Raw genomic sequence first — 16495 nt, 5'->3', positions numbered from 1 at the left:
GATGGTTGTTATTAGTAGAGATAAATTGTAGTGATGATAGTGATTGAAGTGATGGTAGAGGTAACGTTATTAGTGACAATGGTAGTGGCCATAGAAGAATGTGTGGAGGTTGTGATGTATTAGTGGTAGTTAGCGGTAGTGCTAGTAGTGATAGATGAGTTGATCGATAGTAGGAATTAACCGGTAGTGGTTGATGATGTGGTGATGTTGCGGTGGTGGTAACGGTAAATATAACTAGAATAATAGAGGTAGTAGATGTGGTAGCAGTTGACAATAGTGGTTGGTAGCAATTCTTTTTATCGATGGTGGTTGTTATGGTAGAGGTGGTTGGTGGTGGTAGGTGGCGGTTGATAATGATGGAGGTGACAGAGGTGGTGACTGATGATTATGAATAGCATGACGGTGAATTTTATCTAACATCGAATACCTCTTCAAATCTATTAAGACTTGATTCTAGATCTGAATGATTAAGACCTATTCAGACCTATTAAGAGCTAAAATCTCAATAAAAAACAAATGCACTTAATGGTCTGAAGTCTGAACCATTCAGATTCAAACCTCCATTAAGTGCAAACAAATGAGCCCTAAGACTTGGTGCTAGATCTGAATAATTAAGACCTATTCAGACCTATTAAGAGTTAAAACCTTAATAAAAAACAAATGCACTTAATGGACTGAAATCTGAATCATTCAGATTCGGACCTCCAGTAAGTGCAAACAAATAAGGCCTTAATGTTCATTATTTTAAGCTATGCGTTAACTTAACAGTGAACAAGTAAATATCACCCAGGGAAAAACAATTTGACTCAAGTTCAAGTATGGCTTTATTCCGTCAAGGCATAAATTTTATTGATGTCCTCTTGAATTGTATTTCTTTATCTAGATGAACTTCACCTTCAGAATTTTTTTTTATCTAATTTGAAAGAAACCTATAAACAACTTTGTAAAGTTGTAGCTGAAAAATAGTAAGCCAAGACACAATATTCAATTTCAAATATGTTCTTGAAATTGCTATTCAATTTCGTTTAGGAAAAGTTCATGGTTCTAACTAAATCTCCTAAACGTAATTGTGATTCACTAGTTTAGGGTACGCACCACGCATATTTAGCTCATTTATTGAGTTCGATTTTATAAAATCACTTCGACATTATAAAAGAAATATATCTTGATTAATAAATAAATTGATGATTTTATGTGCGAAAATATTTATTATCTATTATCCATTATTAATCTATATATCTATAATCTGTAATCTATATCTATAATATATTAAAAGTGTGAAAACCCTTAGAAAAGTGATTTAAACTTTTTACCCTTTATTAAAAGATTCTCCTTTAGACAATATTATCTTTTCACTATTTTTTTCTTAATTCATTATTTAATTATTTTTAATAGGACTCTATTAGAAAAATACTCCTATAAATATTGTCATCTATGTTCATATGTTTTATATCATTCTGCTTTGTCACACCTAATCGTGCCATCAAACATCTCTCATTCATCAAGAAGTCAACACCAATTTTGTTCAGCAGAGGAATTCTACATGATTTCCAACATTGATGCTAAATCCAGTGACTCCTTGTACGTTGATGAATATGGTATCAACAGTTTAATAAAATTGTCATGATTGCTTTATATATTTTAGGGCATTTTGATATAAGATGATACTTAATAGATCTAATGTCATAGTAAGTTCTCTCAGCTACAATAACATTGTTGGTTAATTGAATGATTTACGTTGTTCAATATAATTGACAAGGTTGAAGGTGCTTGGAGCTTGAGCTTGGCAAGGTTGAAGGTTTGGAGCAGAGGCAATTGATGGAGATACGATCGACATATATATGTATGTAGTTTAGCAGTAAGGACCCTCCACCTCCAATTAATAATCAAAAAGCTACTTTTAGAAGCCAACAAACTTTAGGATTTGATTGTAGTTGCTTGAATTTGATTAAAAAAAACCCCGCCTTCAATCCTAAAATAATCAAAAAGCTACTTTTAGAAGCCAACAAACTTTAGAATTTGATTGTATTTGCTTGAATATTGATAAGAAAAAAACCTCACCCTCAATCCTAAAATAATAAAAAAAAAAACTACTTTTAGAAGCCAACAAACTTTAGGATTTGATTTTTGTTTCCAACAATGCTAAACAAACACAACATATGTTCTAATATATGTTAGCGCATTATTAAAGTGCTATTGTTTCAGGTATTGAGAGAATTCATAATTAAAGAGTTTGAAAATATATTATAAGGAAACAATATATGGCTAGGATTAGAATTCATAGCGTGTTACTCTTGTACGAAAGAAGAACATTGTATTACCGTATCACACCAAGGTAAAAGTAATACTTTGAGAGACTATCGAATCTTAATTATAGTATTTATGTAAGCATGTTATATTTTCGAGTTGTTTGTATCAAATTATGATATTTGATGATTGGATTTAAATAATTTATTTTCTTTAATTATATGCAAATTAGTTATGAAAGTGTATTTTTGTGAGAATATACCGGATATATTGTAGTTGTTATTGATTATGGGATATATTGTATTAAATTAGAAGATGATAATTAGATATTTATAAGGTAAATCTGATGTTAAAAGGTAGAGTAATTTACAAGGGATTTCAAATTGATAAAAGTGAAAATCAAGTTAGTTAATATGTCCTACATGTCTACACACTACGGTTATTATATTTATATCTACAATATATATTAAAAGTGTGAAATTTAATTGTTTTGCACTTTGTAATAGATAAAATTATCTTTTCATCTTTTTTTCTCTAATTCTTATATTATTATATATCTTTGTAAAATAAATTGACTACAATAAATATATGAAAAATAAATGGAGAAGAAGTTTTGTTAGACGTAAAATCAACTGAATTTTCCTATTTTTATGAAAAGATATTTGTTTTCCTAATGGTTTGTCCGTGTATGTAATGTCAGCTAAATTTTCCTACATCTGTGGAAAATGTTGGTTTTCTAATGTAAGCAAACTACTAAACTTTCTCAAGTCTATGGGAAAGATTGATTTCTTTAAGGTAGGAAAATTGTTTTATGGAAAAACAATTATTAAAATATATGAATATATGAAAAATTGTTTTATGGAAAAACAATTATTAAAATATATGAATATATGGAATATTTTTAAAATATTAATTAAGTACTATTATTTCAATTTTTAAGTATTATTTTCATCTATAAGTTGTTTGATTAGATGTCTTACTATGTAATGTCTATTGTCTTTCTAAAAATTTATTAGAAAATAAAATACGTCAACTAGAAAATATGACTGCGATTGTTCAAAACTCAAAAAAGCAAAAAAGAATTGAATCTATAATGTTAGTGAGATCTGACAATTAATTGCGAAAAGTAGTCTACGAATAAAAATATAATATAATGAATTTTTCCCCCTTCTTTTATTTTTATAACAAAAAAAAAAAATTAAGGTCCCTCATTGAAGCTTGGCTTTAAACCTCTATCAGTATTTAGTCGTCCCTGCGGTTATATATCTACAATCTACATCAACAATCAACATATACATCGACATCTACGATATATTAAAAGTGTGAAGATCCTTAAAAAAGTGATTTAAATTTTTTATCCTCCATTCAAAGACTCTGTAACAGAAAAAAAGTTTGTCTGTTTACTATTTTTCAAATATTTAAAATTTAAAACTTAATTAAATTTTATGAATTAGATTTATCTATTCACGTTACGAGACATTTTCACTTTGAGTTCCTTTTAGATTTAGGAGTCTTATGTTATTAAAAACCTTTAAATTTCTTTTACATTAAAATAATTATGAAACACTACAATTTGAACTCTTTTTGGATTTTAGCAAAATAAATTTTGTTTGTTAAATTAATGGATTTGAACTCTCGGAAAGAAAAAATTTAATGACTATTATAGATTTGAATAAAGCTTGTTCTTATTATGGTGGCAGAAGGTAATAACTTTTTTTTCCTATGTGTTTTAGCTAACGTGTACGTGCATGTCATATATATAATGACGAGTTCACATATAAAAACAAAAGAGAACACAAGGATAAATTTTTTTTTGGGGGGGTGGGGGTTTTAGTTGTTTTTTGAATTTCTTTTTACGTCAATTTTTTAATAATATTTAATTTGCATTACATTGATTTTGTAAGTATTTTGCAGACAGACAATGTCTATAATATAGAGGTATTGAATAATATCTTCTTTGTTTATTTTTACTTGTCCACTTTTTATTTTGAAATATCCAACAATATTTGTTCAGTTTATAAAACCAATGGAAAATTTATCTATTTCTATGCATTTTATCCTTAGCATTAAATATGATTTATCATCTAATGTATTGTCCAAAGCATTAAATTTATTTATATTCAATGGACAGTATAGTAAAATTATCCTTATTATTTATTACTTTTAAATCCACCTGTCAATAGAACAGTAGACATATAAAGATGGACGAAGAGAGTATAACTTTAAAGGTAATTTAATTTTAAAGATTTTTTTTCTTTTAATAATATTACGTATCAAGCAAAAAACGTTTTTGATGCATTGAAGTTGAAGAAAAAAAGATATCTGATTAAGGGTGGAGGAGTTTCAATAATTTCATCATAATCCGTCGAAATATGAATTTTCCAAGATAATCATGAGAGTATGTTCTTGAAGTATACAGTAAATAAATTAATATGTATTCTTGACAGACAATTGTAAATTGAGAATTTTTTTTTTCTAAATCTTGATATATCTTAAGATCAAAGAGACAAATTTGTTTGTAATTTTTATAATTTTACTATGTTAAATATGCTTGTGATTTGAGGTCAGCTTTTCACAATTTTAGTATGTTCTTGAAATTTACAATAATAAATTATCATGTCTTATTTTTAATAAACAGTTGCTAATTGAGAAGAGTTTTTTTTATGTGTGAAATATTAATAATATATATGATTGAAAAGATAAATTTTCTTGTGATTTGAGGTAAGCTTATAAAAATTTTAGTATGTTTTTTATGTTTACAAAATAAATTTAGTATGTTTTTGTTATCTTTACATCCTCCTATGGTATTTATGTATAGTTTTTGTTCTTTCATTTTGTAAAATTGATTTTAGGCGTTTAAATATTTATCTTCTCTATTTGTGATAGGTGTTGTGGTAAAAACTGTGATGTTATTAATCTCTTGGTGGATGTCTTCCAGTTTTCTTCCATTGCAATTCTGCTTTATCATAAATTATTCTATTATTTTTAATTTGTTACAAATAGTATTATATTATTATGTTCATATATTTTTGTTGTCCTAGCCTCCGCTACTTGTTTTTTTTTTCGATAAGACAACTTAAGCTCATAATCTCTTTTGTCCTTTATACACGTTAAGAAGATGTTCATGTAGTCAAAAGACATTGTTTAAGACTTCACTCTTGAAAGTAATTTGAAGTTAAACTTTTTGTGTTACTTTAATTTTTATTTTGTTACTTATTATTTATTAACATTATATACACGTGTAAAGTACGTAAACTTGACTAGTAATAATAAAAGAGGAATTAAGACAAGGTGTTGTGATATCTCTCTTTGGCCAAGGATCCTATTTATCTTTTTTCTCCTTTTTTGGAAATTTTTCTTTCATTTTTTTAATTATTTTATTTTTAAAAATCATTTTCATTGCTCACATCTCTTTATGTTCATAATAAATTACACTCTTAATTAATATTAGTAAAATTCATAACTCTAAAGTCTTTTATATTCATAACCCCCAATTATTTAATTTTACATTAAAATATCCAATGACAATTGTTTCTTGAAATAGAGAAAAACTTTGACAATTATTTCTTGAAAAAATCTAATTGACAATTGTTTCTTACAAGGTATGTGCATCCTGAAAGTCATTCTTCTAAGCTTTATTTATATTTTTAGAGTAGATTTTTTTTATGCTATGTATAGTCTATTAATAAACTTATTACAGTTTTATATTTTCTTAAGAGTTATGTATTATTTTGTTAGATTAACTTTCTTTTATATTAAGTGTAGTTCAATAATTTTTTATAATTTTGTATTTATCTTTATCCTAATCTCATTAAAACTTTTATTGTAGATGAAAAAAAATTACTACAATTATTTCTTGAAAAAGCCTAATGACAATTATTTCTGGCAAGGTATGTGCTTTCTGAAAGTCACTTTCTAAGCTCTATTTATTTTTTTAGAATACATTTCTTTTATGCTATGTGTAGTCTATTAGTAATCTTCTTACAATTTTATATTTTTTTAAGAGCTATGTATTACTTTGTTAGAGCAACTTTCTTTTATATTATGTATAGTCTATATTAATTTTTTGCAGTTTTGTATTTCTTTTTATCCTACTCACATTAAAATTTTTATTGTAGATAAAAAGAAAATTACTGCTGGGGTAGTTTTTCTTGTTCTCATCTCACTATGGGTATGAGACATACTATATAGCAACAGAAAAAAAAAATAATTATCGACTAAGATATAGTTTAAATTGTATTATTTTTTATATTTTGAATCTATTAAATTTCATCTTCAACTTCTCTAACACTTTTAGTTAACAATTTGGTTGTCCTTCTTTTTCGTTTCATATAACAATTAGTTTCTTTTTTTCTTCTTTGCTCTCACAAGACGCGATTGACATACAAATGAAGTAAGATATTGATATGGCAAGAATGTAACTATTGTTGTTTTAAATTCTTATGAGATAAATTATTTGTATGTATGGCAGTTCTTCTTTCCTCCAATATTTTTTTATTTTTTTCATTGGTGAGGTCCACTTTTTTATGCATGTGTCTAGACCAGAGTGTTTATTTCTTGAAGTAGAAGTAAGGAAAGGAGGCAAAGTATACGCATGATCCTTAAGGAAGTATTTATGTATCATTCCGCAATTATGTAGGTCAACAACAACAACAACAGCAAACTCAGTATATTCCCACATAGTGGGGTCTGGGGAGGGTAAAATGTACACAGTTCATACCACTAACCTCGAGGGAGTAGAGAGGCTGTTTTCCGCAATTATGTAGGTCAACTTTAATAAAAAATTTTGATAAAATAGGAGAGTGTAATAGTGTAATATTAGTTTATAAATTTCAAATGACATTTTAATTCATAAGAAAATTGTTTGTTGTACATAAAATTGTAGTTCTTGGTTTTCACATTTTATTGTTTTTTAGTTAAACATTTTAAAGGTTATTTCTACTTTATATTGTCTATTGGTTTGAACCATTCAAGCTTACAACTTAAGAAAAATAAAAATATTGCTAAAATAACAATGATTTCATGAAGTTGATTGTCTCTTTTTATTTCATCTCCTTCCCAAAAGAGGAATCTTGATTCTTCTCTGAATCTTAAATAATCACATATCAAAAAATAAATTTTTGAAGCTGGTAATACATTTTACCTTTTTCCTTTATTTTAGACACAACAAGGTTATGCGACACCACTCTATGACCAAAAATGATAATTATATTATTTTATTAGTATATTTTTTATTTTTGTTCACCTATGATGAGCCATATTTAAAAAAAGCTACTTCTTAAAATAGTTACTTTATATTTACTATCATTTATTGTATTTTTATTTATTTAATAAACTTTAAAAAATTTATCTTATTAAAAACTCATTTAAACTACCTAATAATTAATTTATTAAAATGTCAAAAAAATTCCACAAAATGAAAAATTAACTTCAATTTGCTAAACCTTTCATTTTCTATAATTGGAATATATGTAGGAAAGTAAAAAAAAAAAAAAGACACACATACAAAACAAAATATTAACGATAAATAGTTTAAAGAGAAATAAAAAAAATAAAATAAGATAAAAAGAAAATATGAGATTCATAAAATTAGATTTGTGTTATATATCCAAATAAGTTTGAGACTTATTAAAAATATGCATGAAAATAAATTCAGTTTTATGAAAAAAAAATCTCTTTTTTCTTTTAACAAAAATGAAATTATTGTTTCACTTAGAATATATTATATAAAAATAAAAAAATTTAGAAGATTGAAAATACGTGAGTGACGAAAATTCACAAAAAAATAAATGTATATACTTAAGAGTGTGTATAATTGGTTAGAATCTGAAATAATTGAAAACTAAAAAGACTTCTTAAGAAACTTTCAGCATTCGAAAATGTAATTAATCTGTACGAAGTGTAGATAAATTCACTAGTTAATATATAAGCGACAATAAGCAGGCACCTCATGATTGACGTGTCTATTTCAGTTGCTTCAATTGACATATCATGGTTGACGTACTTGCTTCACTTCAATTGGTACCCCCATAATTGACATGCATATTATTATACTAGATGAGCATGACCCGTGTCAGCACGGGCCCAACATTAAGATATTTATTTATCTTTTCAATATTGATATAATTAAATAAATTTTTTTAATAAAAAGATTGCATATGTTTTCTAGGATTCATCCGGAATCTAGCATGAGTTCAATATATGTTATTTTAATATGTATTTAGATAATTTAAGTTGTTAACTATTGTAATTTATAATATTTTTTAATGTAATTTTCAAATTAATATATGTTACTTTTCTTGTCCAAATTTTTATGGCATTGATAGTCAATTATATTTTAAAAATAATTAAAGTTTTTAATTATTGTGATTTATAATACTTTTCTTCTATTCCGATTTCAGTAACACTAATATAATTTCAAGAGTCGACAAAATATTTTATATCCTTAAAAGTTTTTAAGTTCTTAATTGCTGTGATTTCTAGTAATTTTCATGTGATTTTTTTGAAATATATAATAGATTAAAATATTTTAGATATTTTAAGTTGTTAACTATTGTAATTTATAATACTTTTTATGTAATTTTTGAATAATATATGCTACTCTCCTTGTCCAGAATTTTGTGTCGATGATAGCTAATTATATTTTTTTAAATTATTTAAATTTTTGATATTGTGATTTATAATATTTTTTCTATTTCAAGTTATGTGACACAATGCTTAAATGACCATAATAATTAATTAAGGGTGATATAGTAAAATCACGATTGAAACAACAAAACATAGATTCAATATTATTAATTTTTCAATACATAAGTGACTTATAATAATTAATTATGGATGATACATTAAAATCGCGATTGAAGCAGCTGAAGCAGAAATCAGTCAACTTTTTAAATTTTTTGTTAATTATTGTATAGTACTTTTTATTTCATTTTCAAATAATATATGTTGCTTTATATCTTCTTCTGTCCCGTCCCAATTTATGTGGCACTAATATAATTTTGATAGTCAATCAAATATTTTATGTTGACATATCATTTTATTATTCTTAATTTTTAATACATAAATGACTCATAATAAGGGGTGATATAGTAAAATCATCGTTTGAAAGACGACAATTTAATTCAAAACATCAAGAGTTAATTTCACATTTTATGTCTATTTTATTTTTTATTAAATATTGTTTATTTTCTTAATACCTAGATGAATCATAATAATTAATTAAGAGCGATTGGTTATGTTATTACTATAAAAATTAATAAAATTTTATCATATCCAATAGAAATCATTGATATCTCACCGGAGTAGTATATTAATTAAATATGGGATGCTATATTTAGCATATGCAAAATATGATATTATTAAACATTATTGGATAGTGCATTATATTTATCTTTCATAATAATAAAATTTTACTATATATTTATATTTTTTTATTTCTTTTTAACTTGATACATATTGACCCAACACAAATTCTAAGAAAATATTTATCAGAAATTTATTTTATTAAATTAAATTTATTAATTTTGTACATTAAAAATTTAAAGTTAAGTTTAAATATTAGTATTTTTATATAAGAAAAATATAATTTTAAAAATTTACGAAGAAGAGAAGCGGGTAAACAGGAAAGAGTACAAGTTAGCTAGGAAGGAGGCTAAGTTAGTAGTTACGGCGGCTAAGACGGAAGCTTTTGAGAGCTTGTATGTGGGTTACAGGAGAAAGGAGAGGAAAAAAAGTTGTTTAGACTCGCTAAGGCTAGGGAGAGGAAGGGTCGTGACCTCGACTACGTGAAGTGCATTAAGGGGGAGGACGGTACAGTGTTGGTGGAGGACGGCCACATTAAGAATAGATGGCAGTCGTATTTTCATAGGCTCTTGAATGACGAAGGGGATAAAGCTATTGTATTAGGGGAGTTGGAGCACTCAGAGGAGTGTCGGGATTTTAGTTATTGTAGATGTTTTAATGTAGAGGAGGTTAGAGAGGTTGTTCGCAGGATGCGAAGGGGTAGGTCAACAGGGCCTAATAAGATACTGGTGGATTTTTGGAAGTTTTCTGGCGAGGCTGGTTTAAGGTGGTTGACTGGATTGTTTAACAAAATTTTTAAGATGGCAAAAATGCCCGAGGCTTGGAGGTGGAGTACTATAATTCCTCTTTATAAGAACAAGGGTGACATTCAGAGTTGCAATAACTATAGGGGTATTAAGTTATTGAGTCACTCTATGAAGATTTGGGAGAGAGTGGTCGAGGTGAGGCTGAGACAGATAGTGTCTATTTAGGAGAACCAGTTTGGATTTATGCCTGGCCACTCGACGACGGAGGCAATTCACCTGGTACGGAGGCTGGTGGAACAGTATAGGAAAAGGAAGAAGGATCTGCACATGATTTTTATCGTCTTGGAGAAGGCATACAACAAAGTCCCCAGGGAGGTGCTTTGGAGATGCTTGGAGGTGAGTGGAGTCCCGGTGGCATATATCAGAGCAATTAAGGACATGTATTATGGAGCTAAAACTCAGATAAGGACGGTGGGAGGAGACTCAGAGCATTTCACTGTCTTGACAGGATTGCATCAGGGATCTACTCTTAGTCTCTTTTTGTATTCAAGGAGAGGTGCCTTGGTGTATGCTTTTTGCAGATGATGTAGTTTTGATTGATGAGATGCGGGGGGTTGTGAATGATAAATTAGAGGTGTGGAGATAAACTCTTGAGTCTAAAGGGTTCAGGTTGAGTACGAGCAAGACAGAGTATTTGAAATGCAAGTTTAATGATGTGAGACTGGAGAATGAGGTGGTAGTGAAGTTGGAATCACACGTGGTATGTAAGAGGGATAGTTTCAAGTATCTCGGGGCTGTGATTCAGGGTAACGGTTAGATTGACGAGGATGTCTCGCACTGTATTGGGGTGGGATGGATGAAGTGGAAGCTTGCTTCGGGGGTGTTGTGTGATAAGAAGGTGCCGCCCAAGCTTAAAGGCAAATTCTACAGGGTGGCAGTCCGTCCGGCCATGTTGTATGGAGCGGAGTGTTGGCCAGTTAAGAACTCCCACATTCAAAAAATGAAGGTGGCGAAAATGCAGATGTTGCGTTGGATGTGTGGATTGACTAGGGGGGATAGAGTTCGGAATGAGACTATCAGGGAGAAGGTTGGTGTGACTCCAGTAGAGAATGAGATGCGGGAAGTCCGATTGAGATGGTTCGGACACGTGATGAGGAGGGGCATGGATGCCTCGGTTCGTAGGTGTGAGAGGCTAGCTTTGGATGATTTTAGGCGGGGTAGGGGTAGGCCAAAGAAGTACTGGGGAGAGGTGATTAGGCGAGACATGGAGCAGTTACAGCTCACTGAGAACATGACCCTAGATAGGGAGATCTGGAGGACGCGAATTAGGGCAGAAGGCTAGGGTCAGTTTGAGTCGCTATTGTAGGGAATTACTTGGTGGGGGTATTATTCTTGTTATGATACCTTGTTTCATGCTTTATTACAAATCTATTTACTTTTCTCTGTTTTTTATTACTTGTGGGTGTCGTATTTATGTTATGCCATCTTGTTCCATGTTTTACTATGTATTTGTGTAGTATTCCGTGTCTCGAGCCGGGGGTCTATCGGAAACAACCTTTCTACTTCTTTAGAGGTAGAGGTATAGACTGCGTACATCTTACCCTTCCCAGACCTCATTATGTGGGAATACACTGGGTTTATTGTTGTTGTTGATAATTTTAAATTTTAAATTAACTAAAATAAATAAATAAAAAGATTAATTTTCTATATAAAAGTCAATTAAAATAATAAAATTGATTTAATTTAAATATTTAGTTGCAAATAATTAAGATAATTTTTATTTTGTCATGATTTATGTTAAACTGATAAAATTTTGAGAGTTGAATAAAACTTTTATCTATTTTTAAAAAAAGTATTTTAACTTGTTAATTATTGTGATTTATAATAATTTTTACGTTATTATTGAATAATATATTTACTCCTTGTTTCCCAATTTATGTGGCTTCAGTACAATTTTAAGAGTCAATTAAAATTTTTATATATCTTTTAAATATTTTAAGTTGCTTTTTCTTTTGTCTCAATTTATGTGGCATTGCTAAAATAATGATAGTCAATAAATTTTTTATAAGTCTTTTAGATATTTTAAGTTATTAATTATTGTGATTTGTGGTAACAAATTAGTTTTGAACATGATAGATAATTAAATAAATAAAAATAATTAATTTCAATATGTAGTTATAGTTAATTAATATAAATTAATAGAATATATTAAATATTGAAACCATTATGATAAAATAATAGAATTATTATATATTGGGACATGATATGTAATTAAGTGAAAGTAGTTAGACTTTTTGGTGATTACATGAGGTGGTCTTATTGGGAGATGATATATAATTAAGTGAAAGTAGTTGGATTTTTTGGTAATTACATGAGGTGGTCGAAACCACCTCTTCTATATAATAGAAATATGAGAGGAGAATACCAATTTTTGGTAGTCCTCACAAGGCTATTATAGTAACTTTAATTAATTTTTAATCTTTTAAAATTGTGATACATTGGATGATAAAGATGAAGTAATATTATCCTTTTTCTTGCCATATGGACATTTACACTTGGTGCATATGTCATGAAATGAGAAACTATTATTTAGTTTTTTCTTTTAATTTCTATTGTTTAACTATTTTCTATTTTTTTTTTTTTTGCAAAAAAATAATTAGGGGTAGAGGAAGGAAAATTAAGGGGGAGATTACAAATTAAATATTTACCAATAAAGTGAAAATTCAAACTCTCAATCAAGTGAACTATTCAAATTCCTTTGTTGTTTAACTAATCGGTAAATCACTCTTGGATTTTTCGTTATGATGTTTGTTTCTCATATTTACATATTATTTGATCAAGTCAATTACAAAATATAAACGTCAAATATTTAATAATTAATTTTTTACTTTTACTTCATGCTTTATGAACCATCTTTCAATGATTTTATTTATACAAGATTTCTATAATAGTTATCCGACAACAAGACCCAAAAAGTTTTAATTTTTACTTTTTTTTTAATCAAAATTAATTATTTAATTACTTTAAAATATTAAAATAGTCTTAACAAAATTAATATTTATATGAGCTTTTATTTAACGTGGTTAGAAATTGTATGCTCATAAATTCATAAAAATGCTAATATTTTTCAATTTTTATGATCTTTGCGAATTATAATTATTGTATATTATTTTAAATTATATTATTATATAAAATATCAACTCACTTGAGTTTAGGCCCGGGTTTAACACAGGCCATATAAAACTAGTTATACTATAAATATAGTCATTGGATTGCAATTCTACTTTCACCTTTTTAAATTTTATTTTAGGATAAAATTATTTGATGTCATTAGAATTCAAATCAGCTCCTATTTTTTAGAAGCTAGATTGTTAATTTAACTAAATTTCCTAATATTTTATGTGGGGAAAAGAAAAATAGAACTAATGATATTTTTCTTGTTTCCTCTCACCATAAATTTTAGGATTCCTTTTTCCTCATAGATAAGAAAAAAAGAAACCTATCAATAATAATTTTTCATATATTTTTCTCTTAAATAATCTATATCTATAATATATTAAAAGTGTGAAGATCCTTAGAAAAGTGATTTGAACTTTTTTACCCTTCATTAAAAGATTCTATTTTTGATAAAATCATCTTTTCACTATTTTTTTACTTTTTAAAAAATAAAAATTCATTAAAATTTAAACCTTTCCTTATTTGAAGAATTTACCTAAAATTTATGACTATAAATCAATTAAATTATATTTTAGGTAAATTTTAAACCATTTTTAGCTCCTTTAGGTTTAGAATCATTTATCTATATATATGGAAACAAAGACCATTCAATTGTTTTGTCGAATTCAAAGTCAAAAATAAAAAAGCAACGACACGGTTTGATAGTTTATTTTTGTTATTGTTGTTTCAAATTCCTATTAATGCTTTTGTCTCTGATTTTCATCTTTGTTTATGTTCCAGATTTGAGAAGAAAGAAAGAGGGAGGCACTGATCAAAAAATAAAGAGAAAAGTTAAAAAGGCTTACACTACTGGTATTATTAGTAAAATATTTAGTATTTATTTTAACATAAGTTGTTATTTTATAATATATTTTTGACCATTGATACATATTATTCTATGTTTATGCATGGCAAGGAAAAAAATAATTATTTTAGGATTTTTAAATTAATTTTTATTTTTATTTGATTTAGGTAAAAAATCATACAGTAATATTTAACACTTCTAAATTAATTAGAATATTATCATATATGTAACAAGAATAATTAGAATTCTATTTATGTGGAAACTGGACATCATAAAATTAAAGATTTACAATCAACACCAATATTATTTCCTTCTAAACTCAAGTACTAATATTTAGAACCAAATAAGACTCAAAGAGTCTTCACTGCAATTTCTTTCATGGAAAAAGCTTTTGATATTTCACGTGAAATTCACGTGCAAAGCATGTACACTGAATTAATTATTCAAAAATGTGAAAAATAGTAAATGAATCTATTGGGGATATGAAAGAGCAAAATTGTTACTCCCTCCGTTTAAAAAAGAATGACCTAATTTGACTTGACACGGAGTTTAAGAAAATAAAGAAAACTTTTGAATCTTGTGGTGTTAAATTAAAGATATGTCAAATGTATCAAATTGCCCTTCAATCTTGTGGTCTTAAACATGGGGAAAGTTAATGTTAAGAAGTTGCTAAAAAGGGAAAGAGATCATTCTTTTTGAAACAAACTAAAAAAGAAAGTAGGTTATTCTTTTTGAAACGAAGGGAGCAGAAAGTAACAATATATTGATGTTAGAATAAATTCAGCATCTATTTAAATGGCATAGCTTGTACAAAAAAAAAAAAAACTATTAAAGCTTATTATTAAGAATAAAGAAGATATGTCAAACTACATAGTTTATTCACAATTGAAACAATTGCATATAATTGAATCTTAAAAGAGAATTTATATAGAATTAAAGTGACTAATCAATTTCTTACGACGAAATATAATTTGAAGAATCTGATTAAAATTGTAAGTAAGTCAATTTCAAATTATTAATTGTATATAAGTCATCACTAAAAAAATCATAAAAAATATCTCAATTAGCAATTACCTATCAAGAACATACGATAATTTATTATTTAAACTTTAAGAACATACTAAAATCATACGTCCTCCTTTAGCTGTGCTTGTCACTAATTTTCTAATTAGATTTCTACTTTTACTTGTCATTTTTGACATATCAAGAGTAGATAACTTCTTTTTTCCTATTTTACCCTCAATATTAATTATTTTTTCTTCAAATTAATTTTAAGACACTATATAAACATTATTTAATAAGGGTACTATGATAAAATAGTCATATTATTAATTGTTTTTCTTAATAAACGTACCAAGTAAAAATGTGATAAGTAAAATGAACAGATGGAATAAAAGAAAACTTCTAAATTAGTAATTGTCTATAAAAAATACATGATAATTTATTTTTATAACATAAAAAATATATTAAAATTTTAGAAAACTTACCTCAAATCACAGAAAAATTTATCTCTTCATTCATCGATACTATCAATATTTCACTAAAATATTTTCAATTAGCAATTGCCTATCACAAACACATGATGATTAATTATTATAAACTTCGAGAACAAATTAAAATTTTAAAAAACTTACCTCAGATCACAACCAAATTTATTTCCTTAATCATAGATATCATCAAGATTGTAAATATCAAGAACTAAAATTTTGAAAAACATATCTTAAATCACAATCAAACTTATGAATGACAATAATAAAGAAAAAAATTGTTTGAGAACTACATTATGAACGTATTATTGTAGAAAGAAAAGATTCTCAATTTATAAGAAATTTTAGGTTTAGTTTACTTTCTTTTTTTGACAGTTCAATTTGTATTTATTTAATTCGGAAAAGGGTAAAAAATACCCCTGAACTATCTGAAATGGATAAAAAATATCTCTTGTTAATTTTTTGGCTAAAAATACCCCTCCGTTAAATATTTGGCTCAAAAATACCCCTCTCCTTAATGGAATTCCACCAAGCATGCCACCTAGGTAAAAAAAGTCACGTGGCTATGCCACGTCACCATCACATGTAAAATTTTATTTTTTGGAAAAAGGATCAAAAATACCCCTAAACTATCTGAAATGGATAAAAAATACCCCTCGTTAGTGTTTGGACTCAAAAATATCCCTCCG

This window comes from Capsicum annuum, chromosome 9 (genome assembly GCF_002878395.1).
Source record: "Capsicum annuum cultivar UCD-10X-F1 chromosome 9, UCD10Xv1.1, whole genome shotgun sequence".
Taxonomy (NCBI): Eukaryota; Viridiplantae; Streptophyta; class Magnoliopsida; order Solanales; family Solanaceae; genus Capsicum; species Capsicum annuum.
Note: the sequence above shows the minus strand (reverse complement) of the source record.